We start from the raw sequence: 26,678 nt of genomic DNA, 5'->3' as shown, positions 1-26,678 counted from the left end.
CGTGGGGTGTCTCCACACAGTCATCAAGCGAAGCACAGCACTGCTCCAACCTTGGACATGGGGTATCTATTCATGGCTGCTCCAGCGAAGTGCAGGCCCCACTCTTGACCCTGGATGTGGGGTACCTCCTCACAGCCGCTGCTCCTGACCTTGGATGTGGGGTACTTCCTCACAGCCGCTGCTCCTGACCTTGGACATGGGGTATCTCCTCACAGCCAACCCAGTGCCGTGCAGCTGGAGTACTTATGAGGTAAGTACTATACTACTTTTATTCCCATTATCAGATAAAGAAACTGAGGCTGAAAGAAGTAGTCAATACATTGGAGTAAGAACTTAACATCTGGCAAAAAAAAAAAAAAAGAGGCCTGAAGACTTTGGAAAAAGATCAGAAGCAAGTATATTTAAAGGTATGTTAAAACAAAAATATTAACACTCTTAAAACACAATCCAGAGAATTAAACACAATATTTGCAATGCCAACAATATAACCCAAGTGTTAGTTGCTCAGTTGTGTCCTGCTCTTTACGACCCTATGGACTGTAGCCAACCAGGCTCCTCTGTCCATGGTGTTTTCCAGGCAAGAATACTGGAGCAGATTGCCATTCCCTTCTCCAGGGGATCTTCCAAACCCAGGGATTGAACCTGGGTCTCCTGCATTGCAGGTAGATTCTTTACCATCAGAGCCACTAAGGAAGCCCAAAACACATAAAAATTATATTATGAAAGATTCATGAAAGCTAGCAGTTCAAATAAACTACAGAACTCATGCAACCATACATGCTATTTAGATACCTTCTTTCTGTAGTCTCTGTGAAGTGGTACAACATTATATCAGTTCAGTTCAGTCACTCAGTCCTGTCTGACTCTTTCCAACCCCATGAATCACAGCATGCCAGGCCTCCCTGACCATCACCATCTCCCGGAGTTCACTTAAACTCATGTCCATCGAGTCAGTGATGCCATCCAGCTATCTCATCCTCTCTTGTCCCCTTCTCCTCCTGCCCCCAATCCCTCCCAGCATCAGAGTCTTTTCCAATGAGTCAACTCTTCACATGAGGTGGCCAAAGTACTGGAGTTTCAGCTTTAGCATCATTCCTGCCAAAGAACACCCAGGGCTGATCTCCTTCAGAATAGACTGGTTGGATCTCCTTGCAGTCCACGGGACTCTCAAGAGTCTTCTCCAACACCACAGTTCAAAAGCATCAATTCTTCAGCACTCAGCTTTTTTCACAGTACAACTCTCACAACTGTATATGACCACAGGAAAAACCATAGCCTTGACTAGACGAATCTTTGTTGGCAAAGTAATGTCTCTGCTTTTGAATATGCTATCTAGGTTGGTCATAACTTTCCTTCCAAGGAGTAAGCATCTTTTAATTTCATGGCTGCAGTCACCATCTGCAGTGATTTTGGAGCCCAAAAAAATAAAGTTTGACACTGTTTCCACTGGTTCCCCATCTATTTCCCATGAAGTGATGGGATCAGATGCCATGATCTTCGTTTTCTGAATGTTGAGCTTTAAGCCAACTTTTTCACTCTCCTCTTTCACTTTCATCAAGAGGCTTTTTAGTTCTTCTTCACTTTCTGCCATAAGGGTGGTGTCATCTGCATATCTGAGGTGATTGATATTTCTCCCAGAAATCTTGATTCCAGCTTGTGCTTCCTCTAGCCCAGCATTTCTCATGATGTACTCTGCATAGAAGTTAAAGAAGTAGGGTGACAATATACAGCCTTGACGTACTCCTTTTCCTATTTGGAACCAGTCTATTGTTCCATGTCCAGTTCTAACTGTTGCTTCCTGACCTGCATATAGGTTTCTCAAGAGGCAGGTCAGGTGGTCTGGTATTCCCATCTCTTTCAGAATTTTCCACAGTTTATTGTGATCCACACAGTCAAAGGCTTTGGCATAGTCAATAAAGCAGAAATAGATGTTTTTCTGGAACTCTTCTTGCTTTTTTGATGATCCAGCGGATGTTGGCAATTTGATCTCTGGTTCCTCTGCCTTTTCTAAAACCAGCTTGAACATCTGGAAGTTCACGGTTCATGTACTGCTGAAGCCTGGCTTGGAGGATTTTGAGCATTACCTTGCTAGCATGTGAGATGAGTGCAATTGTGTGGTAGTTTGATCGTTCCTTGGCATTGCCTTTCTTTGGGATTGGAATGAAAAGTGACCTTTTCCAGTCCTGTGGCCACTGCTGAGTTTTCCAAATTTGCTGGCATATTGATTGCAGCACTTTCACAGCATCATCTTTCAGGATTTGAAATAGCTCAAGTGGAATTCCATCACCTCCACTAGCCTTGTTCATAGTGATGCTTTCTAAGGTCCACTTGACTTCACATTCCAGGATGTCTGGCTCTAGGTGAGTCATCATACCATCATGATCATACCATTATCTTGGTCATTAAGATCTTTTTTGTACATAGATTGTGCTAAATTTAGTATTTATATTAATCTCTAGAGATTATAATAAATCCAACAGATAAATTAAAAATCCAACAGATAAATTACAGTGGAATATTAAAAAAATTATTTGAATAATCAAAAAGAAAATAGGAAGAAATAAACAGAAACAAAAACTAAGGACCTATAAAAAGCAGAGCAAAAACAAATAAAATGGCTGGGAATCCCACTTTAAGAGGACTACTGTCCTTAAAAGAAGAGACACCAGAGAGCTTGCTTTCACCACTTCTCCTTGCACACATGCTCAAAAAGGGCCACACTGAGCACACAGCAAGATGGCTGGCATGTACAAACCAGAATGAGAGGTCTCACTAGAAATGGTCTGCTGATCACCCTGGTACAGACTGGAGTTTCTACAGCCATTAGGCTCCCTTTTGTCATAAATTTTATATAAAGCCTTTCGAGTTCATATGTTGTCTGACACTATTCTACAGTCATGGCAATAGAAAGGGGCTCAGGAGGCTTTCTGTCACTTGAAAATGTGCTTGAGCTGTGAGTTACTGCGTGTGGTGCTGTACTATTGACAAAAGACTCATGAAATAGGTTCTTAACATGGCACATAGCCCAAGGTGTGGCTGACTTGGGGTAGGGCCTCCCAAATCCAGACTAATCATCCCTTGGTATCCACAAGGGGTTGGTTCCAGGACAACCCCTCACCCTACCCTGCCCGGCCCTGTGGTTACCAAAATTCACAGATGCTCATGTCTCTTATATAAGATGGTATAGTATTTGTATATATCATATATAGATTACTTAAAATACTTAACACAGTGTGAACGCTATGAAAATAGTTGCTTGTGACTAGCAAATTCAAACTTTTTATTTTGTAATTTTCTGGATTTTTTTCCCTATATATATTTGATCCTGTTGGTTAAATTTGTGGATGTGGAGCCCTCAGATATAGAGGGGTGACTTGTACAGATATATCAGATACTTCAATCCATTCTTGGTTGATACACATTTTTAATGATATACTTCCTAGAAGCAAAATGGCTTTTCTTCTGTAAATTAGAATTTCATCATAATTTTGAAATGTAAGATGATATACAAATTCAACTAGATTTGAAGTCCATTCACATTTTCATACACACATACACAATCAAGGTTATATCTGTCAATTAAAGAAATAGGAAAATAAATTCCTGCACAGAATATTTCAACTATTGGAAATGTCTAAATTATTATAAACACTATATTTTTTATCAGTTATTCAGCCTAAATTACTTCCTATTGGAGACTATGAAGACTTAAAAATGATTATCATTAAAAATTGGTATATTAGATGCTTACTGTTACTTAGCAAATTACTCTAAACACAAAGGCTTTAAAACAATAAATATTTATTTTTTCACAGTTTCTTTGGATTAAAAATGTAGGAGTAGCCTAGCAGGGTGGTTGTGGCTCAGAGTTTCCCAACGATATTATAATCAAGATGTCAGCTAGGGTTGCAGACAATTAAAGGCTGTTCTGGAGTTGGAGGATTCCATTTCAAGCTTGCTCATTAACATGATTATTGACAAAGGTCTAAGTTTCTTACTGGCTGTTGGATAAAAGCCTCAGTTCCTTGTCTGTGAGCCTTTCAAAATAATTACTTGGTATACATATGTGTGGGCTTTCCCAGTGGCTCAGAGGTAAATAATCTGCTTGTAATATAGGAGACAGAAGAGATGTTGGTTCAATCCCTGGGTTGGGAAGATCCCCTGGAGGAGGAAATGTCATTCAGCTCCAGTATTCTTGCCTGGAAAACTCCATGGATAGAGGAGCCTGTCAGGCTATAGTCCATGGGGTCACAAACAGTTGGATAAGACTGAATGACTAAGCAACAGTTGTAGCATATATATGTATCCTTCTGACATGGCAGTTGACTTTCCCCAGATCAAGTGATCTAACAGAGAGAGCCCAGAACAGGACACAACATCTTCTGTGATGAAGTCTTGTGAGTCACATATCATCTCTTTTGTCATATGCTGTTCATTATATTTAAGTTACGAAGTCTACTCCACAAAGGGAGGAGAATTAGGGTCTACTTTTTGAAGAGAAGAGTATCAATGGGTTTGTAGACATTTTAAAAATCACTACATCTGATGTAAATATTTTATATTCATGGGATTCAGGCTCAAGTCCATCAATGAGATGGTTCTGAAGACTACTTATAAGTTTTATATAAATTTAAAATTTGATATCTAATCATTTATATTCTATTTTTATTACTGTAATTGTATAATATAAACAATACATTTTCTACTAATTACAAATTCTCTGATTTTAACACAACAAACTTATAAATATTATTAGTATTAATTTGTGCCATAACTGGAAGCACTGTCTTATAAAACTGGGACAAAATCCACTCATATAGTTCATAGAGAATTCTGCTTGTGCAATAACTATCCATCTTAACTCTTTCTATAAGGACTATGTCTTATATCTCTTTATATCTTCTATAGTTAAAATCATATTTTCCATTTTTGGTATATGATTTTAAAAACTCAGCTATTTATTGAATATAAGTATTAATATACAAAACTGGGATTAAAAAATATATGTGTGAAATGAACTTTAAATATATTGATTTTTCTCAAAGGCAGTCTGTGTTTCATAAAGAAGTCAAAGAGTTCCACTATAAGATTTAAGACTAGCAGATGGATGAACAATTTGAATTATTTGATATGTACTTGCCTCATCCTGTTAACTTATATTTTCACTCCACTTTCCCTTCTACTGGCATCTTTTCCTGATTAACAGTCTTTTTGCTTCAACTACGTGTTTCCTGACAATGGTATCAAGGGTCTTTATCAGATCCAGTTGACAGCATTAGGGACCAAAACAGTGACTATAATAATCTAGGAGGTTACAAAGTGAACTTTCTATACAAGCAAGTATAAGGTCTACATGTATAACAGTTTTGTATTGGTGACATTGTTTTCTGCTTCTTCTATATTATAAAACAAAAATAATAATCACAAAGTCTCCTTTATTATACAAGTTCAAATCTTTGAGGTAGATTTTTGATCTGATATGTAAGCAGCTTCTGTATGACTTGGAGCGACTTGATATCCGGCAAAAACTTTTCAATAACAATAGGCCCCAAAATGACATTCCTTTTTGTGAACTGGGAATTGACAATAAATGCAATCCAAATGAAAAGTCCCGAAGGTCACCTATCTATATATACAAGGTAAGCAATACAATAAGGAGCATCACCTTTGAATATGAAGGGCATTGACATAAAATATTGCAAACAAAACACTGTTCAAATAGAAAAGGAAAAATGTGACATGAGGTAGTTTTGGTACTGCATCTCTGACCCAAGCTTACCATAGGAAAATGCTGACAGATGGACTGATGCATATTTCCCAAACATTGCTTGACACTACTATGATATTAATCCTTTACCTAAACTACTGAATCTCTTAAGAAAATATTCATATAATCCTATTTAACACTCTTCCTTTGCATAGCATTTTTTTTTTTAATTTCCAGGAAAAAAAAAAAAAACACATAGAATTGACTACTTGAATTGCAGGCTTAGAAATGACAATTACTTGGTCACTGATTTAAAGAGCTGTCATAGATGGAAGTAAATAAGGTATTAACATAGCTTCCAGTTGCACATTTAATCTGAAAGACAAGAGCAGGCTATCAGAATCATAATTGGGTACATACACAGATGTTCTTGGAAACCTTTGGCTGAATTTATAAATGCAAGCAGATCCAACCAGTCCATCCTAAAGGAAATCAGTCCTGAATATTCATTGGAAGGACTGATGCTGAAGCTGAAACTCCAATACTTTGGCCACCTGATACAAAGAGCTGACTCATTGGAAAAGACCCTGATGCTGGGAAAGATTGAAGGCGAGAGGAGAAGTTGATGACAGAGGATGAGATGGTTGGATGGCATCACCGACTCAATGGGCATGAGTTTGAGTAAACTCTGGGATTGGTGATAGACAGGAAGGCGTGGCGTGCTGCAGTCCATGGGGTCACAAAGAGTCGGACATGAATTGAGACTGAGACTGAGAAGCTCTTTAACATTCACCAGGAAATTAATGATTATTTCTACTTCCTGAATACAAAAAGTAAGCAAATAACGTGAAATCTGAAACCCAAGCAAAATTCATGTTAGGCTGATTTTATTTTTTTTTTTAATGTTGCTACTAAAAACTGTAATTTGTCCATTAAACAATCTTTGAGTAAAATAATGGAGTCATGTTTGGATGTCATCCTTGCCAATGATTTCTGTTTGAAAATATGTTGTAAAATGGTCTGAAGACCTCCACACTTAGAAAGAGAAACTCCATTTCAAGGAAGTCTTTTATATCTAACACAACACTCCAATTTAAAAAAAAAATAAAATTAGCAAAAAACACTTACGGTACAATTATACTCAGAAACTTTTCTGTTTCTTTTTTTTTTTTTTTCCTTCTTTTTGCTGTTTCTTAAGCAGAGGGTAAACGGAGTGCATATATAGACAAAATGATGAAATGGCTTAAACTGTTTTGGTAGATAATAGAGGGCATAAAATAGGTCTCTGGCTTAGTGTCTTAAAATGTCTTACTCTTTGTTTTAAAAATACATAGTTTATCATTTGCTCTTTAGTATTCTTTTCTTTCAAGTTGAAGAACTCCCTTTAGCCTTTTTCCTATAGGCAGGGTTAGGGGTAATGAATTCCCACAACTTTTCCTATAGTATCAGGGAAATAGCAAGGATGTTATCCTGTTCAAAATAGTACTGGAAGTTCTTTGAGTAGTTAGAGAAGAAAAAGAAATAAAAGGCACTAAAATCAGAAAGGAAGAAGTAAAATTTTCCCTGTTTGCAACAAGACATGATCTTATATCTAGGAAAAAACTGTAGACTTCCCCCAACACACACAAATGATTAAAACTGATATATCCAGTAAAGTTGCAAGTTATAAAATCAACATACAAATATCAGTTTCTTTTCCATACTCTAACGACAACTTATATTGAAAAGAAATTAATAAAACAGTCACATTTACTGAACAATGAAATACTAAGAAATAAAATTAACCGAGCAGGTAAGAGAGAGCTCTACACTGAAAACACTGAGACACTGATAAAATAAAATGAAGACACAAAGATACCTCATGTTCAAGGACCAGCAGAATATTGGTAAAATGTCCATACTATACAGGATCTACATATTCAGTGCAATCCCTATCGAAATTCTAATGGCATTGTTTACAGAAACAGAAAAATTTCTCTACACTTGAAATGAAAACACAAAAGACCACAAATTGCCAAATCAATCTTAAGAACACAGCTAGAAGGATCACATTTCCTGATTTTAAAATATATTACAAAGCTACAGTAATTAATTAAAACACTAATGTATTAGCATAAAACAGATATATTGACCAAAGGAGAATAGAATAGAGCCCAGAAATAAATCCATGCATATACAGTCAACTGATCTTTGACCAGAATGCCAAGAATATACAACAGAGAAAGCACAGTCTGTTAAATAAATTGTGCAGGAAAACTGGATCTCTACATGCAGAAGAATGAAATTGAAAAGTTATCTCATATAATATTTAAAAAATCACTAAAGATGGATTAAGGACTTAATTCTGAAACACTACTAAAACTCCTAGAAGAAAACACAGGAGAAAATGTCATGACATCAGTCTTGACAAAGATTTAATGGACATGACATTAAAAGCACAGGCAACAAAAGCAAAAAAAGGAAAATGAGATTACAACAGACTAAAAAGATTCTGCACAACGAAGCAAATGATCAATAGAATAAAGAGACAACCTACGGAATGGGAGAAAATATTTGCAAATCATAATAAAACAAGAACTCCTACAACACAACAATAAAAAATGATATTCCAATTTTAAAAATGTACTGAAGACATGAAAAGACATTTATTCAAAGAAGATATACAAAATGGCCAGCAGACATATTGAAAAATGTTCTGGGGGGGAGACTTTTCGATATTGGATCAGTAGTCAGCAATACTGTCTTGTACACTTAAAACTTGTTAAGAGGAAAGATCTCATGTTAAGAGTTCTTACCATACCAAAAAGAATTTTTTATAAAAATATAGAGTTAGGCCTAATCCACAAAATGCACCTCTCCATCTTGAATTTAACTAGTGTCTGTAATACAAACAAAGAGAGATATATTTCCTCACTCCCTGCTTTCACCCTTTCTTTTATATCTTTCTTCACTTTAAACATGTAGAGACCAAAAGATATTGCCAAGTTCCAGTTCAGCAATTAGAGAAGCCAGAACAGTTGACCTTAAGTGTTTTTTAAATAAGTCCCTTTAAGTAATTCTTAGAATAACCTCTAAAGGATCTAATTTTATAAGTTCCAATGATACAAGCTTCAAAGTATAAATCAACAAACAGAAATGAAATGTCAGAAACCTCAAAAAATCTTCAGAGACTATATACACTCCACTACAATATAGCTATTTAAGACTTTAATTGTTGCTTGTGGTCATATTAGAATTCATTTTTCTCTTTTTCTCATTCCTAAATTATTAATTTCTATTTCATTTAGATTATAATTCATTCTGATATGTTAATGATTCTTTTATTTTAATTTCTTTTTGGATAATTGACCTAGTAAGTTCAAGCTTCTGTGAAGATTTATCCAGCCTCAGATCTCAACTCTCAATTTCAGTGTTTTATTAATGTAATAGACACCAATTTCTTGCAATGGCAGCTACTTAAAATTACATATGGTCTCAATGAAGAATTTAACAGCTTCAAGCTTCCTAAAATCATTTTGATTTATCTGTCTATTAATTCATCTATCTATCCATTCCTCCATCCATCCACTCATATTTTAGGAGCTTGAAAATTCAACTGAAATTCAGAAAACAAAAGTATGAAATTTTTTATTTAAACTCCTTCTAGGTCTTAATTTTCTTAGATTTTCCTCTAAATTTTATTTTCATTTATAATGGTTTGAGAAATATTTGTTTTCTATGTATATTTTCAACCTTTCTTTAATAAAAAATGTTTTTATTTGCTAAACAAAACAATCAAATAACAAATACAATACCTATAAAAAGTATCAGTTCAGTTCAGTTCAGTCACTCAGTCACGTCTGACTCTTTGCAACCCCATGATTTGCAGCACGCCAGGCCTCCCTGTCCATCACCAACTCCAGGAGTTCACTCAGACTCACGTCCATTGAGTCAGTGATGCCATCCAGCCATCTCATCCTCTGTCGTCCCCTTCTCCTCCTGCCCCCAATCCCTCCCAGCATCAGAGTCTTTTCAAATGAGTCAACCCTTCACATGAGGTGGCCAAAGTACTGGAGTTTCAGCTTCAGCATCATTCCTTCCAAAGAAATCCCAGGGCTGATCTCCTTCAGGATGGACTGGTTGGATCTCCTTGCAGTCCAAGGGACTCTCAAGAGTCTTCTCCAATACCACAGTTCAAAAGCATCAATTCTTCGGTGCTCAGCCTTACTCACAGTCCAACTCTCACATCCATACATGACCACAGGAAAAACCATAGCCTTGACCAGACGGACCTTTGTTGGCAAAGTAATGTCTGTGTTTTTGAATATGCTATCTAGGTTGGTCATAACTTTCCTTCCAAGGAGTAAGTGCCTTTTAAATTCATGGCTGCAGTCACCATCTGCAGTGATTTTGGAGCCCCTAAAAATAAAGTCTGACAGTTTCCACTGTTTCCCCATCTATTTCCCATGAAGTGATGGGACCGGATGCCATGATCTTCGTTTTCTGAATGTTGAGCTTTAAGCCAACTTTTTCACTCTCCTCTTTCACTTTCATCAAAAGTATAAACTTAGCATTGAACATTTGCTATGTGTAAGACACTTATACACAAGGGGAAGAGGTACTATGAGAGGTACAGTCTCATTGAACTCCTAGTGGGAGAAACACATAACCAAATCATAAACAAGAAAATATGACGAAATAAGTGCTTTGGTGGAAATCAATCAGGTTAAAACGACAGCAAGTCTAGTAATTATTTTAGGTAGACAAGAAAGATTTTTTAAAGGAAATACAATTTCATCTCAAATATGAAAGATAATAAAGTATATGTAGGACATGGAACAACAGACTGGTTCCAAATAGGAAAAGGAGTATGTCAAGGCCTTGTCACCCTGCTTATTTAACTTCTATGCAGAGTACATCATGAGAAACACTGGTCTGGAAGAAGCACAAGCTGGAATCAAGATTGCTGGGAGAAATATCAATAACCTCAGATATGCAGATGACACCACCCTTATGGCAGAAAGTGAAGAGGAACTCAAAAGCCTCTTGATGAAAGTGAAAGTGGAAAGTGAAAAAGTTGGCTTAAAGCTCAACATTCAGAAAACAAAGAGCATGGCATCTGGTCCCATCACTTCATGGGAAATAGATGGGGAAACAGTGGAAACTGTCAGACTTTATTTTTATGGGCTCCAAAATCACTGCAGATGGTGACTGCAGCCATGAAATTAAAAGACGCTTACTCCTTGGAAGAAAAGTTACGACCAACCTAGATAGCACATTCAAAAGCAGAGACATTACTTTGCCAAAAAAGGTTCGTTTAGTCAAGGCTATGGTTTTTCCTGTGGTCATGTATGGATGCGAGAGTTGGACTGTGAAAAAAGCTGAGTGCCGAAGAATTGATGCTTTTGAACTGTGGTATTGGAGAAGACTCTTGAGAGTCCCTTGGACTGCAAGGAGATCCAACCAGTCCATCCTGAAGGAGATCAGCCCTGGGATTTCTTTGGCAGGAATGATGCTAAGGCTGAAACTCCAGTACTTTAGCCACCTCATGTGAAGAGTTGATTCACTGGAAAAGACTCTGATGCTGGGAGGGATTGGGGGCAGGAGGAGAAGGGGACGACAGAGGATGAGATGGCTGGATGGCATCACTGACTTGATGGATGTGAGTCTGAGTGAACTCTGGGAGTTGGTGATGGACAGGGAGGCCTGGCGTGCTGAGGTTCATGGGGTTGTAAAGAGTCGGACATGACTGAGCGACTGAACTGGACTGAACTGAGTTGCAGAATTTGGGGGAAAAGCATATGGCAGGAGAAATGAGAAGCTATCAGAAGGAAACCAGGCAGGAACACACACATGGTCTGTTGGGGATACAGAAAGAAAGCCACTTTTGTTAGCACACAGTGAGCAAAAGGAGGGTGGTGCGCGATGTGTCAGAGAAGTAAGGCAGGAGTCAGATTAAATGGGACAATACAGGTCATAGAATAACTGGATGGAATACTTGGATATTATTCTGAGATTCAGAGCCATTTAAGTAGGTGAGTGATATGATGTGTGATTTTACCATGAAGAAAATGGATCTGAATGTGGACCACAAGAAGATAAAGGAAGGAAACTTGTTTACAAGGCTCCTGTAATGGCCCAAATAAGATTTGATGGCAGGCAGTGCTAGAGTGAAAGCAATGAAGTTGCACAGAAGAGGAAAGATTTAAGATATGTTTTATTTATTTTTTTAATTTTATTTTATTTTCAAACTTAACAAAATTGTATTAGTTTTGCCAAATATCAAAATGAATCCGCCACAGGTATATGTTTTAAAAGCAAGGCCAATACGGCTTGACAATAAATCAGATCATAGAGGAGAGGGGGAAAAGTAATTAAGGATAAATGCTAGCATTTGGGCTTAGGGGCCAGATAGACAGTGATGCCATGTATTGAGACAGGAAATACAGGAGGAAAATCAGATTTGGTGAACTAGATTAAATATGCTTATACATATTATTCTTTCTAAAGTTCACAGCTTTCATACCCAAACACAAGCTAACACTTCCTTAATAAGGTCACATTTAACTTCTTTAATTTAAAACATCATTTTTGCTATACAATGTCATTTAAGATTTTATTCTAAAAATAAGAAAAAAAATTTTGAACTCATATTATTTGTTTCAATTTACATGATTACTAATGATACTCAGATAAAAATTGAGGAAAATTACACCTTTTTATACTTTTTATTTAATAATATTAGGGAATTTTGAGGTACAACTATAATGTTCAGAAACTGAATTATTCAAAAAAGGGTGATACAATTTCTTTAGCTATAGTTTATCATATGAATAATAACTATTTGCTAAAAGGAAATTATCCTTATATTTGTACTTTATATGAATTTTTCTATTAGAGAACAAAACAACTAGACCACATTATAACTCATTTATTTTCAATTGTCTCAATAGATAGTTTTACTGTCACATGAACCTTTCATATGAACATAGAAGCCAGTACCATTTGCAGTGAACAGAGCTTATCTGGTCCTTCTAAATGGATTATAGATTTATGAGCTATCTGTGAAGAAACAAATGGTCTAAGACTATTTAAAATCAGTGTAGCTATGATCTGAATGGTCAAAAATGGGTCTGAAGCAGCTGCTGTTTTCAACAAAAGTGTCTGATGTCTCAGCACAAGTGGATGGCTTTCATGGTAAACAAGCTTTGAGGCAGCTTTGAGTTCAAGTGAAGCAAAGAATAGGGGGGAGAGGGAAACAGAAAGTAAATGGAAAGGAAAAAGCAGTGACATTGACTTCTGTCATGCACTGAGTTTTTCCTGATTTGTTAGGCATATAAATGTCACTGAAATTACAGTGGCCATCAGTTTTCTTGGTAACAATACAAAAGTGTCTGAGGGCTTCCCCTACCCTATCCTATTACACATTCACACATAGACAGCCTATGTATGATTCACGATCGCCATAATAATGAATGTTACCAAAAATCATATATCTCAAATGAAACAGGTATACTGAAAACTGATTACAGTAGGATAGAGAAATTATATCTCCACTTAATACCATGAATATATTTCTGAAAATTAAACATTCTATGTGGAAATGCTATCCAAGAACCTGTATCTGTATATTCTACATGGAAGAAATTGTAATGCATTACGAGTTAAATACAAAACATTATAATCCCCTCCAAATTCTTTAAACATGATAGCAGTAAAAAAAACATATTTACAAGCACCTTACATACTAATAAGTAAAATAAATAAAATATTGTTATATGATCATCAACTAGTAAGGTTGATTACAAATAACTGTTTCAATTGCTCCTGTTAATGACAGCAACATCTCAGATAAACATCACCATTGTTGACATTCATGTGTTTTAAAAATGTTCTCAGTGACTTTTTAAAAGATCTTTATTAAGATATAGTTAACATATCATAATAATTAACCATTGAAACATTAAAATGTATAATACAATGACACATGCAGAGTTGTACCTCCATCACCACGTTTAGAACATTTTTTATTATGCCAAAAATAAATGCTATAACCATTAGAGTTACTTTCTATCCCCCAGCCTCCACCATCTCCCCAACCCTAGCCAATGGCTTATCTACATCATATCCCTATAGACGTCTGTATTTTCAACATTTATTACAAATGGATCGTAAAATATGTGGCCTTTTGTGATGAGTTTCATTATTTCAAAGAAGTCAGTTGCAGCTTTAAGATTTCTTTCCTCTTTAAGTTTGCCTTTTGCATAGTTTTATATAGTTCTACTTTGGTAATTTTAGATACAACAAAATATTCAAACCAATTCTACACCTAGCCATAAACAGTGAACAACATAATCAACTCTCCACAAATTTTTGATCAGGGAACTTTCTATAGGTTCCTGAATTACTATCAACCAGTCTTTTGATATGGGCTTTGCTGGTAGCTTAGATGGTTAAGAATCTACCTGTCATGCAGGAGACCTGGGTTCGATCCCTGGGTAGGTAAAATCCCCTGGAGAAGTAAACGGCAACCCACTCCAGTATTCTAGCCTGGAGAATTCCATGACCTGAGAAGTGTGGCGGGCTTCAGTTTATGAGGTAGCAAAGAGTTAGACATGATGAATGATTAATGCTTTCAATTCCTTTCAGTCTTTTGATGATTATATTACTTCCCTTTACTCAGGTTCACCATTTCTGTAATCTTCTAAGGAACATGATGGCTCTGTTTTGGTTTTTTTTTTTTCCTCTAACTATTGTATCTTAATTTGAGGATCTAAACTTCTTAACTTGAAATCTGTCAAATATGTGTATAACTTGGACCACACTGATGACACAGATCATATTAGTCCAATTCTACTGAAAAAATGCTTTGACTCTACCATTCTGTTGATTCTGAATCACTGGACAATAACAGCTACTACTGGATGATGATTAGGAATATAAAAACAGGAACTAGAAATATTCTAGCATTCCAGAAAGTAACTTTCAGCAAGGCACTTAATTTCCTATGCCACTGTTTCTTCATCTATAAAACTGAAGAACAAAAGTGCTTTCTTTATAGATTAGTTGTGAAACATTATTGTTGAGTGAAACACTTTGTGCATAGGATGAATTTTTTAAATCTCAATTTTATTAATTCAACTATTAATTTCACTTTGAACACTATAAATTCTCACTTCCTTGATGATAGCAAACATTACTAATTTACCCAAAAGCCTTTTTTCACATTCCCAGATGTTTTTTTCAGAATCTAAAAACAGTACTTTAGGCAGATTGCTGCAACTAATCAGAGTACACTATGAACTGATATGCATTTACTATAAGTGAGATAAAAAACTGTGATTAACATTTTATTATACAATAATTACAAATCTCTTCTTGAACTGTTCTCTCTTTATAATATACTTGAACTACACTTGTTTTAGTCTCATAGATCTGTCACACCTGGGTGTCTTAAAACAAAATTCTTGATTGTGTGAATCTTAAAACTGTTATTAATTCAGGTTTGCAATTAAGTTTCAGTTTAAAGGTAACTGTTTATCCATTTACTTGTTGACTATTCTTTCTGATTTTTTTTTTCAAATCACATGTTTATTAAGATATAATTCACATACCAGAGAATATATCTTTTACAGTGTACAACTACAGTAATCAACACAGTGTGGTATTGAGAAAGAACAGACAAATAGATTAATGGAACAGAATAAGGAACCTAGAAATAGATCCACATAAACACAGTAGACTAATCTTTAACAAAGGAGCAAAGGCAACACAAGGGATCAAAACAGTCTTTTTGATCAGTGATGCTGAACATCATAAGCAAGAAAATGAATCTAAACACAGATTTTATGCCCTTTAAAAAAAAACACAAAATGGATCATGAACCTAAATGTAAAAAACAAAACTAGGAAAATTCTTATATGAAAACACAGAAGAAAACCTAGATTACCTTGGGTGAAGAAATGACTTTACAGATGTAACACCAAAGGCACAGTCCTTGAAAAAAAATTGATATATTGGACATTATTAAAATCAAAAATTTCTGCTCTGAGAAAGATGTCACTAATATAATGAGAAGACAAGTCACAAACTGGGAGGAAACATGTGCAAAACACATACCAGATAAGCAGCTATTATCCAAAATATAGAAAAACTCCTAAAACTCAACAATAAGAAAACAACAATCCAGATAAAAACACTGGTAAAACACAAAATGAACACTTCAACCAGGAAGATATCAGATGAGATCAGATCAGTCACTCAGTCGTGTCCGACTCTTTACAACCCCATGAATCGCAGAATGCCAGGCCTCCCTGTCCAACACCAACTCCCGGAGTTCACTCAGACTCACGTCCATCGAGTCAGTGATGCCATCCAGCCATCTCATCCTCCGTCGTCCCCTTCTCCTCCTGCCCCCAATCCCTCCCAGCATCGGAGTCTTTTCCAATGAGTCAACTCTTCGCATGAAGTGGCCAAAGTACTGGAGTTTCAGCTTCAGCATCATTCCTTCCAAAGAAATCCCAGGGCTGATCTCCTTCAGAATGGACTGGTTGGATCTCATTGCAGTCCAAGGGACTCTCAAGAGTCTTCTCCAACACCACAGTTCAAAAGCATCAATTCTTTGGCACTCAGCTTTCTTCACAGTCCAACTCTCACATCCATACATGACCACAGGAAAAACCATAGCCTTGACTAGACAGACCTTTGTTGGCAAAGTAATGTCTCTGTTTTTGAACATGTAATCAAGGTTGGTCATACCTTTCCTTCCAAGGAGTAAGCGTCTTTTAATTTCATGGCTGCAATGCCATCTGCAGTGATTTTGGAGCCCAGAAAAATAAAGTCTGACACTGTTTCCACTGGTTCCCCATCTATTTCCCATGAAGTGATGGGACCAGATGCCATGATCTTCGTTTTCTGAATGTTGAGCTTTAAACTAACTTTTTCACTCCCCATTTTCACTTTCATCAAGAGGCTTTTGAGTTCCTCTTCACTTTCTGCCATAAGGGTGATGTCATCTGCATATCTGAGGTTATTGATATTTCTCCCGGCAATCTTGATTCTAGCTTGTGTTTCTTCCAGTCCAGCGTTTCTCATGATGTACTCTGCATATAAGTTAAATAAACAGGGTGACAATATACAGCCTTGATGTACTCCTTTTCCTGTTTGGAACCAGATGTTGTTCCATGTCCAGTTCTAACTGTTGCTTCCTGACCTGCATACAAATTTCTCAAGAGGCAGGTCAGGTGGTCTGGTATTCCCATCTCTCTCAGAATTTCCCACAGTTTATTGTGATCCACACAGTCAAAGGCTTTGGCATAGTCAATAAAGCAGAAATAGATGTTTTTCTGGAACTCTCTTGCTTTTTCCATTATCCAGTGGATGTTGGCAATTTGATCTCTGGTTCCTCTGCCTTTTCTAAAACCAGCTTGAACATCTGGAAGTTCACGGTTCACATATTGCTGAAGCCTGGCTTGAAGAATTTTGAACATTACTTTACTAGCGTGTGAGATGAGTGCAATTGTGTGGTAGTTTGAACATTCTTTGGCATTGCCTTTCTTTGGGAATGGAATGAAAAGTGACCTTTTCCAGTCCTGTGGCCAATGCTGAGTTTTCCAAATTTGCTGGCATATTGAGTGCAGCACTTTCACAGCATCATCTTTCAGGATTTGGAATGGCTCAACCGGAATTCCATCACCTCTGCTAGCTTTGTTCCTAGTAATGCTTTCTAAGGCCCACTTGACTTCACATTCCAGGATGTCTGGCTCCAGGTCAGTGGTCACACCATCGTGATTATCTGGGTCGTGAAGATCTTTCTTGTACAGTTCTTCTGTGTATTCTTGCCATCTCTTCTTAATATCTTCTGCTTCTGTTAGGTCCATAACATTTCTGTCCTTTATTGAGCCCATCTTTGCAAGAAATTTTCCTTTGGTATCTCTGATTTTCTTGAAGAGATCTCTAGTCTTTCCCATTCTGTTGTTTTCCTCTATTTCTTTGCATTGATTGCTGAAGAAGGCTTTCTTATCTCTTCTTGCTATTCTTTGGAACTCTGCATTCAGATGTTTATATCTTTCCTTTTCTCCTTTACTTTTCACTTCTCTTCTTTTCACAGCTATTTGTAAGGCCTCCCCAGACAGCCACTTTGCTTTTTTGCATTTCTTTTCCATGGGGATGGTCTTGATCCCTGTCTCCTGTACAATGCCACGAACTTCATTCCATAGTTCATCAGGCACTCTATCAGATCTAGGCCCTTAAATCTATTTCTCACTTCTACTGTATAATCATAACGGATTTGATTTAGGTCATACCTGAATGGTCTAGTGGTTTTCCCTATTTTCTTCAATTTAAGTCTGAATTTGGCAATAAGGAGTTCATGGTCTGAGCCACAGTCAGCTCCTGGTCTTGTTTTTGCTGAATGTATAGAGCTTCTCCATCTTTGGCTGCAAAGAATATAGTCAGTCTGATTTCAGTGTTGACCATCTGGTGATGTCCATGTGCAGAGTCTTCTCTTGTGTTGTTGGAAGAGGGTGTTTGCTATGACCAGTGCATTTTCTTGGCAAAACGCTATTGGTCTTTGCCCTGCTTCATTCCATATTCCAAGGCCAAATTTGCCTGTTACTCCAGATGTTTCTTGACTTCCTACTTTTGCATTCCAGTCCCCTATAATGAAAAGGACATCTTTTTTGGGTGTTAGTTCTAAAAGGTCTTGTAGGTCTTCATAGAACCATTCAACTTCAGCTTCTTCAGCATTACTGGTTGGGGCATAGACTTGGATTACTGTGATATTGAATGGTTTGCCTTGGAAACGAACAGAGATCATTCTGTCATTTTTGAGATTGCATCCAAGTACTGCATTTCGGACTCTTTTGTTGACCATGATGGCTACTCCATTTCTTTTGAGGGCTTCCTGCCCGCAGTAGTAGATATAATGGTCTTCTGTATTAAATTCACCCATTTCAGTTTGCTGATTCCTAGAATGTCGACATTCACTCTTGCCATCTCTTGTTTGACCACTTCCAATTTGCCTTGATTCATGGACCTGACATTCCAGGTTCCTATGCAATATTGCTCTTAGATGGCAAATAAACCTATGAAAAGATATCCAATACCATATATCATTCAGTTCAGTTCAGTTCTGTCACTCAGTTGTGTCCAACTCTTTGTGAGCCCCATGGACTGCAGCATGCCAGGCTTCCCGGCCCATCAACAACACCCGGAGTTTACTCAAACTCATGTCCATTGAGTTGGTGATGCCATCCAACCATCTCATCTTCTGTCGTCCCCTTCTCCACCCACCCTCAATCTTTCCCAGCATCAGGGTCTTCTCAAATTAGTCAGTTCTTCGCATCAGGTGGTGAAAGTATTGAGGTTTTAGCTTCAGCATCAGTCCTTCCAATGAATATTCAGGAATGATTTCCTTTAGAATGGACTAGTTGGATCTCCTTGCAGCCCAAGGCACTCTCAAGAGTCTTCTCCAACACCACAGTTCAAAAGCATCAATTCTTCAGTACTCAGCTTTCTTTATAGTCCAACTCTCACATCCATACATGACTACTGGAAAAACCCTTAGCTTTGACTAGATGGACCTTTGTTGGCAAAGTAATGTCTCTGCTTTTTAATATGCTGTCTAGGTTGGTCATAACTTTCCTTCCAAGAAGCAAGAGTCTTTTAATTTCATGGCTGCAGTCAACATCTGCAGTGATTTTGAAGCCCCCCAAAATAAAGTCTATCACTGTTTCCACTGTTTCCCCATCTATCTGCCAGGAAATGATGGGACCAGGTGCCATGATCTTAGTTTTCTGAATGTTGAGTTTTAAGCCAACTTTTTCACTCTCCTCTTTCACTTTCATCAAGAGGCTCTTCCTCTTCACTTTCTGCCATAAGGGTGGTGTCATCTTCATATCTGAGGTTATTGATATTTCTCTCCATATATCATTAAGGAAATGAAAATAAAAGCAATAAGGAGATATACTACACTTGTTTCAGAATGGTCAAAATCCAAAACAATGACAATAACAAATGCTGGGGAGGATATGGAGCATAGGAAATCTAACTCATTGCTGGTAGAAATATTAAATGGTACAGCTTTCATTTCAATCCCAAAAAAGGGCAATGCCAAACAATTTTCAAACTACTGCACAACTGCCCTCATTTCACATGTGAGCAAGGTAATTAATGCTGAAAATCTTCAAACTAGTTTTCAATTGTACGTGAACTGAGAACTTCCAGATGTAGAAGCAAACCCAGCTCACTGAAAAAGACCCTGATGTTTTGACAGACTGAAGGCAGGAGGAAAAGGGAACAAAAGAGAATGAGACGATTGGATGGGATCAGCAACTCAATGGACATGAGTTTGAGCAAACTCCAGGAGAAAGTGAAGGACAGCAAAGCCTGGAGGACTATAGTCCACGGGGTCACAAAGAGTCAGACATGATGAGCGAGTGAACAACAACAACAGTTACTTTGGAAGGTAGTTTGGCAGTTTCTTACAAAACCAAACATAGTTTTACTATGCAATCTGATCTAGTGATCATGCTCCCTGGTATTTAACCAAATATATTGAAAATTTATGTCCATCCAAAAACCTGCACATTAATATTTATAGCAAGTTTACTTATAACCACAAACTTAGAAGTAACCAAGAAGTCCTTCATAACTGAGTGGAAGTGTATATACAGAGAAGCTTCCCAGGTGGCTCAGTGGTAAAGAATCCACCTGCCAATGTAGGAGATGGAGGTTCAATCCTCGGGTCAGGAAGCTCACCTGGAGGAGGAAAAGGCAATCCACTCCAGTGTTCCTGCCTGGAGAATCCCATGGACAGAGCAGCCCGGTGGGTTACAGCCCATGGGGTCACAAAGAGTCGGACACAACTGAGTGACTTAGTATATATCTTCCCAAAGGAATATGTTGATAAAACTAAGATCATGACACCCAGTCCCATCACTTAATGGAAAATAGATGGTGAAAAAGTGGGAACTGTGACAGATTTTATTTTCTTGGACTGCAAAATCACTGGGAATGGTGACTGAAGTCATGAAATTAAAAAACACTTGCTTCTTGGAAGAAAAGCTATGACAAACCATGTCAGTATATTAAAAAGCAGAGAAATTCAGCCATAAAAAGGAACACATTTGAGTTAGTCCTAATGAGGTGTATGAAACTGGAATCTATTATACAGAGTGAAGTAAGTCAGAAAGATAAAGACAAATACTGTATATTAATACACATACATGGAATTCAGAAAGACAGTAATGATAATCCTATATGCAGGGCAGCAAAAAAGACACAGATGTAAAGAACAGATTTTTGGACTCAGTGGGAGAAGACAAGGGTGGGATGATTTGAGGGAATGGCATTGAAACATGTATATTACCATATGCAAAATAGATGACCAGTCCAAGTTCAATGCATGAAGCAAGGCACCCAAACCAGTGCTGTGGGACAATCCAGAGGGATAGGAAGTGAGGGAGGTGGAAGGGGGTTTAGGATGAGGAACCACATGCATATCTGTGGCTGATTAATGTTGATGTATGGCAAAAAGCATCACAATATTGTAAAGTAATCATCCTCCAATTAAAATAAATTAATTGAAAAAAAAAAAAAACAATAAAAAGCAGAGACATCATTTTGCAGACAAAGGTCCATATAGTTAAGGCTATGGACTTTCCAGCAGTCATATACGTATGAAAGAGTTGCACAATAAAGAAGGTTGAGTACTGAAGAATTGATGCTTTTGAACTGTGGTGTTGGAGAAGACTCTTGAGAGTCCCATGGACAGCAAAGAGATCAAACCAGTCAATTCTAAAGGAAATAAATCCTGAATATTCACTGCAAGGACTGATGCTGAAGCTAAAGCTCCTGGGCCACTTGATGGGAAGAGCTGACTCATTGGAAAAGACCCTGATGCTGGGAAAGATTGAAAGCAGGAGAGAAGGGGGCGGCAGAGGATGAGATTGATTAGATAGTATCACGGACTCAATGGACACGAGTTTGAGCAAACTTCAGGAGTTAGTGAAGGACAGGGAATCCCAGTATACTGCAGTTCATAGGGTCGCAAAGAATTGGACATGAATTAGTGACTGAAAAACAACAAAAATAAATGAGTTGGGCAGAAGATCTACAATCGTATACAAGGCTTCACTAACACTATAAATTAATCAATCCTAAGAGACTACCCAATGACAGAATAAACGTATTCTTCTCAAGTGCCCACATTTTATAGAATAGACCATTCATAGCCTAGCAAGGCTATGAAACAATAGTCAATGATATTCAATAGTCAATGAATTTAGAAATACTGAATCATACAAAGCCTGCCCTTTACCACAATGTAATTTAATTAGAAATCAGTAGTAGAAATAAATTTTGAACAGTTACAAATATGTGGAAATTAAATACACTTCCAAATAACTAATAGATCAAAGAAGAAATCACCTGCGACATTAGAAAAATATAAGATGACAGAAAAGAAAAATAAATCATGGGATTCAGCAAAAGCATTGGTCAAAACAAAATTTATACTGTAAAGACCTATATTAAAATGAAAGTTCTCAAATAGATAACCTTCCACCTCAACAAACTAGTAAAATAAGGTAAATCAAAACCCAAGAGAGGGCAAACCATTCAATGTAACAGTAACCCAAGGTAAATCCAAAGCAAACTCTTCAATATCACAGTATCCAAGTCTATGCTCCAACTACGAATGCCAAAGAAGCTCAAGTTGAACCGTCCTCTGAAGACCTACAAGACTTTCTAGAACTAACAGCAAAAAACAATGTCCTTTTCGTCATAGGAGATTGGAATGCAAAAGTAGGAAGTTAAGAGATACCTGGAGTAACAGGCAAATTTGGCCTTGGAGTACAAAATGAAGCTGGGCAAAGACTAACAGAGTTTTGCCAAGAGAATGCACTGGTCAAAGCAAACACCCTCTACCAACAACACAAGAGATGACTCTACACTTGGACATCACCAGATGGTTAATACTGAAACCAGATTGATTATATTCCTTGTAGCCAAAGATGGAGACGCTCTATACAGTCAGCAAAAACAAGACTGGGAACTGACTGTGGCTCAGGTCTTGAACTTCTTATTGTCACATCCAGACTTACATTGAAGAAAGTAGGGAAAACCCCTAGACCATTCAGCTATGACCTAAATCAAACTCCTTACAATTATACAGTGGAAGTGACAAATAGATTCAAGGGATTATATCTGAGAGATAGAGTGCCTGAAGAACTATGGATGGAGGTCCGTAACACTGTACAGGAGGCAGTGATCAAAACCATCCACAAGAGGAAGAAATGCAAAAAGGCAAAATGGTTGTCTGAGGAGGCCTTACAAATAGCTGAGAAAAAAAGAGAAGTGAAAGGCAAAAGAGAAAAGGAAAGATATACCCATCTGAATGCAGAGTGCCAATGAATAGAAAGGAGAGATAAGAAAGCCTTCCTCAGTGATCAATGCAAAGAATCAGAGGAAAACAAAAGGATGGGAAAGAGTAGAGATTTCCTCAAGAAAGTTAGAGATACCATGGGAACATTTCATGCAAAGATGGGCAGAATAAAGGACAGAAACAGTAAGGCCGTAACAGCAACATAAGAGATTAAGAAGAGGTAACAAGAATACACAGAAGAACTGTATAAAAAAGGTCTTAATGACCCAGACAACCATGATGGTGTGATCACTCATCTAGAGCCAGACATCCTGGAATATGAAGTCAAGTGGGCCTTAGGAAGCATCACTACAAACAAAACTAGTGATGATGGAATTCCAGCTGAGCTACTTTAAATCCTAAAAGATGCTGCTGTTAAAGTGCTGCACTCAATATGCCAGCAAATCTGGAAAACTCAGCAGTGGCCACAGGACTGGAAAAGGTCAGTTTTCACTCCAATCCCAAAGAAAGGCAATGCCAAAGAATGTTCAAACTACTGCACAATTGCACTCATCTCACACGCTAGCAAATACTCAAATTCTCCAAGCCAGGCTTTAACAGTATGTGAACCAAGAACTTCCAGATGTTCAAGCTGGATTTAGAAAAGGCAGAGGAACCACAGATCAAATTGCCAACATCCGCTGGATCATAGATAAAGCAAGAGAGTTCCAGAAAAACATCTACTTCTGCTTCACTGACTACACCAAAGCCTTTGACTGTGTGGATCACAATAAACTGTGGGAAATTCTGAAAGAGATGGGAAGATCAGACCACCTTATCTGACTCCTGAGAAATCTGTATGCAGGTCAAGAAGCAGCAGTTAGAACCAGACATGGAACAACAGGCTGGTTCCAAATTGGGAAAGGAGTACATCAAAGCTGTATATTGTCACTGTGCTTATTTAACTTATATGTAGAGTACATCATGTGAAATGCCAGTCTGGATGAATCACAAGCTGGAATCAAGATTTCTGGGAGATCTATCAATAACCTCAGTTACACAGATGACCTCAGCCTTATGGCAGAAAGCAAAGAAGAACTAAAGAGCATCTTGATGAAAGTGAAAGAGGAGAGTGAAAAAGTTGGCTTAAAACTCAACATTCAAAAAACTAAGATCATGACATCTGATCCCACCACTTCATGGTAAATAGATGGGGAAACGATGGACATAGTGACAGACTTTATTTTCTTGCACTCCAAAATCACTGCAGATGGTGACTGCAGCCATGAAATTAAAAGACTTTTGCTTCTTGGAAGAAAAGGTATGACCAACTTAGACAGCATATTAAAAAGCAGAGACACTACACTACCCACAAATGTCCACATAGTCAAAGCTATGGTTTTTCCAGTATAGATGTGACAGTTGGACCATAAAAAACGCTAAACACCGAATTGATGCTTTTGAACTGTGGTATTGGAGAAGACTTTTGAGAGTCCCTTGGACTGTAAGGAGATCCAACCAGTCCATCCTAAAGGAAATCAGTCCTGAATATTCATTGGAAGGACTGATGCTGAAGCTGAAGCTCCAATACTTAGGCCTCCTTATGAGAAGAACTAACTCATTGGAAAGACCCTGATGCTGGGAGGGATTGAAGGCAGGAGCAGAGGGGATAACAGAGAATGAGACCATTGGATGGCATCATTGACTCGATGGGCATGAGTTCAAGCAAACTCTCGGAGCTGGTGATGGACAGGGAAGCCTGGCATGCTGCAGTCCATGCGGTTGAAAAGAGTCAGACATGACTGAGTGACTGAACTGACTGAAACCCAGAAGAAAAAAAGTGGTAATAAAGATTAAAGTAGATGTAAATGAAAGTGGAAATAGAAAAATAGAGAAAAATCAACAAAAACAAAGTTGATTTTTTTGAGACGACCAGCAAAATTGAGAAAATTTTAGATTGATTTCCCCATGAAAAAAGCGAGAGGGAGAGAAAAAGAATGGACTCACATTACTAAAATAAAAAATGAAAGTACATAAGCAAATTTATAGAAATATAAAGGATTATAAAGAAATACAATGAATAACAAATGCGAAAATTATATAATTTAGGTGAAATGAATAAATTCTTATAAAGTGGAAAACTACTCATACTGACCCAAGAAGAAACTGAAAATCTAAATAATCCTATAACAAGTAAGGAAATCAAGTCAGTAGTTTAATGTTTTCATACAAATAAAACCCTAGGTATAAGTGGTATATTAGATTTCTGTGACTATTTTAAAACTTATCATAAACTTGTTGGCTGAAAACAACAAAAAATATTCTCTTTACAACTTTAGAAGCCATTAATTCAAAATTACTTTTGTTAAGCTGAAATCAGGATGTCAGCAGAGCTGCATTCCCTTCAGAAGCTATAAGAGAGAATCTGTTTATTGCCTCTTTCAGCTTCTGGATAGCTGCCAGCATTCCTATCTGCCTCCATCTTCACATTATCTTCTCTTCTTCCCATTTGTGTGTATGTGGAATCTCATGCTACCTTTTTTTTTTTTTTTTAATAAGGGCATTTGTGATGGCATCCATGGACTTTACAGATAATCTAGGATCTGTTCTCATCTCAGGATACTTAATCGCAACTGCAAAGACCCTTTTTCTAACAAGGTCACATTAATAGATTATAGTGATTGGACCCTGATATTTTAGGAAACACCATTCAACCAGATGTCTTCACTGGGGAATTATTCCAAACATTTAAAAAAGAATTTATGCCAATTATTCACAAATTATTACCCTCTCAAAAAACAGAAGAGGAAGAAGCACATTTCATTTCATTCTAAGAGGTTAGTAGTACCTTGATACTAAAACCAAAGACAACAAAATAAATCTATAGACCAACATCAAAATACTAGTGATCTGAATCCAACCTTATATTAAAGTATTATATACATCATGACCAAGTTGAATTATTCTAGGAAAGCAAAGTTTATTTAACATAAAAAGTAATTAATGCAGTATGCCAAATCAATAGAATATAGGGCAAAAACTACATGATCATCTCAATAAATGGAGAAAAAGTAGTTAAGTTTCAGCAACCTTTCTTGATTCAACAAATTCAGAACAGAAGGAACGGCTTCAATCTTATAAAGATTATCTATAAAAATCCTACACCTAACAATGTATTTAAAGCTTTCTTTCTAAGATTAGGAGCAAGGCAAAGATGTCTTTTCTTTCTCCATCTACTCAACATTGTGCTGGAGGCTCTAGCCAATGCACATCACCAAGAAAAAGAGAAAAAAGGGTCACAATTACTAAGGAAGATGTAAAATTTCCTCCACTTGTAGATTATGTGATATACTCTATGGAAAATCTAAGGACTAAATTAAAAAAACTACTAATATTACAACTAACAAGTTCAGTATGACAGCAATATCCAAAAGTCAATTTTACTTCTGTACATTGGCAATGAACAATTCAAAAAGAATTTAAGAATATAATTCCATCTATAATAGCATCAAAAGAAAAATACTATGGAATAAATTTAGTAAAACAAATACTAAACTTGTATGTTGTTATTGCTTAGTCACTAAGTCATTTAGGATTCTTTTGCAGCCCCATGGACTGTAGTCCAGG

The 26,678-nt window shown here is 37.1% G+C and overlaps 1 pseudogene; it reads left to right on the top strand.

Annotated features, from left to right (window-relative positions):
- LOC123465920 overlaps positions 1–26,678 on the top strand; it is a 55,552-nt pseudogene that overhangs the window by 9,577 nt on the left and 19,297 nt on the right.

This window comes from Bubalus bubalis, chromosome 6 (assembly GCF_019923935.1).
Source record: "Bubalus bubalis isolate 160015118507 breed Murrah chromosome 6, NDDB_SH_1, whole genome shotgun sequence".
Lineage (NCBI taxonomy): Eukaryota > Metazoa > Chordata > Mammalia > Artiodactyla > Bovidae > Bubalus > Bubalus bubalis.
Note: the sequence above shows the minus strand (reverse complement) of the source record. Positions and strands in the feature narration are given on the sequence as shown.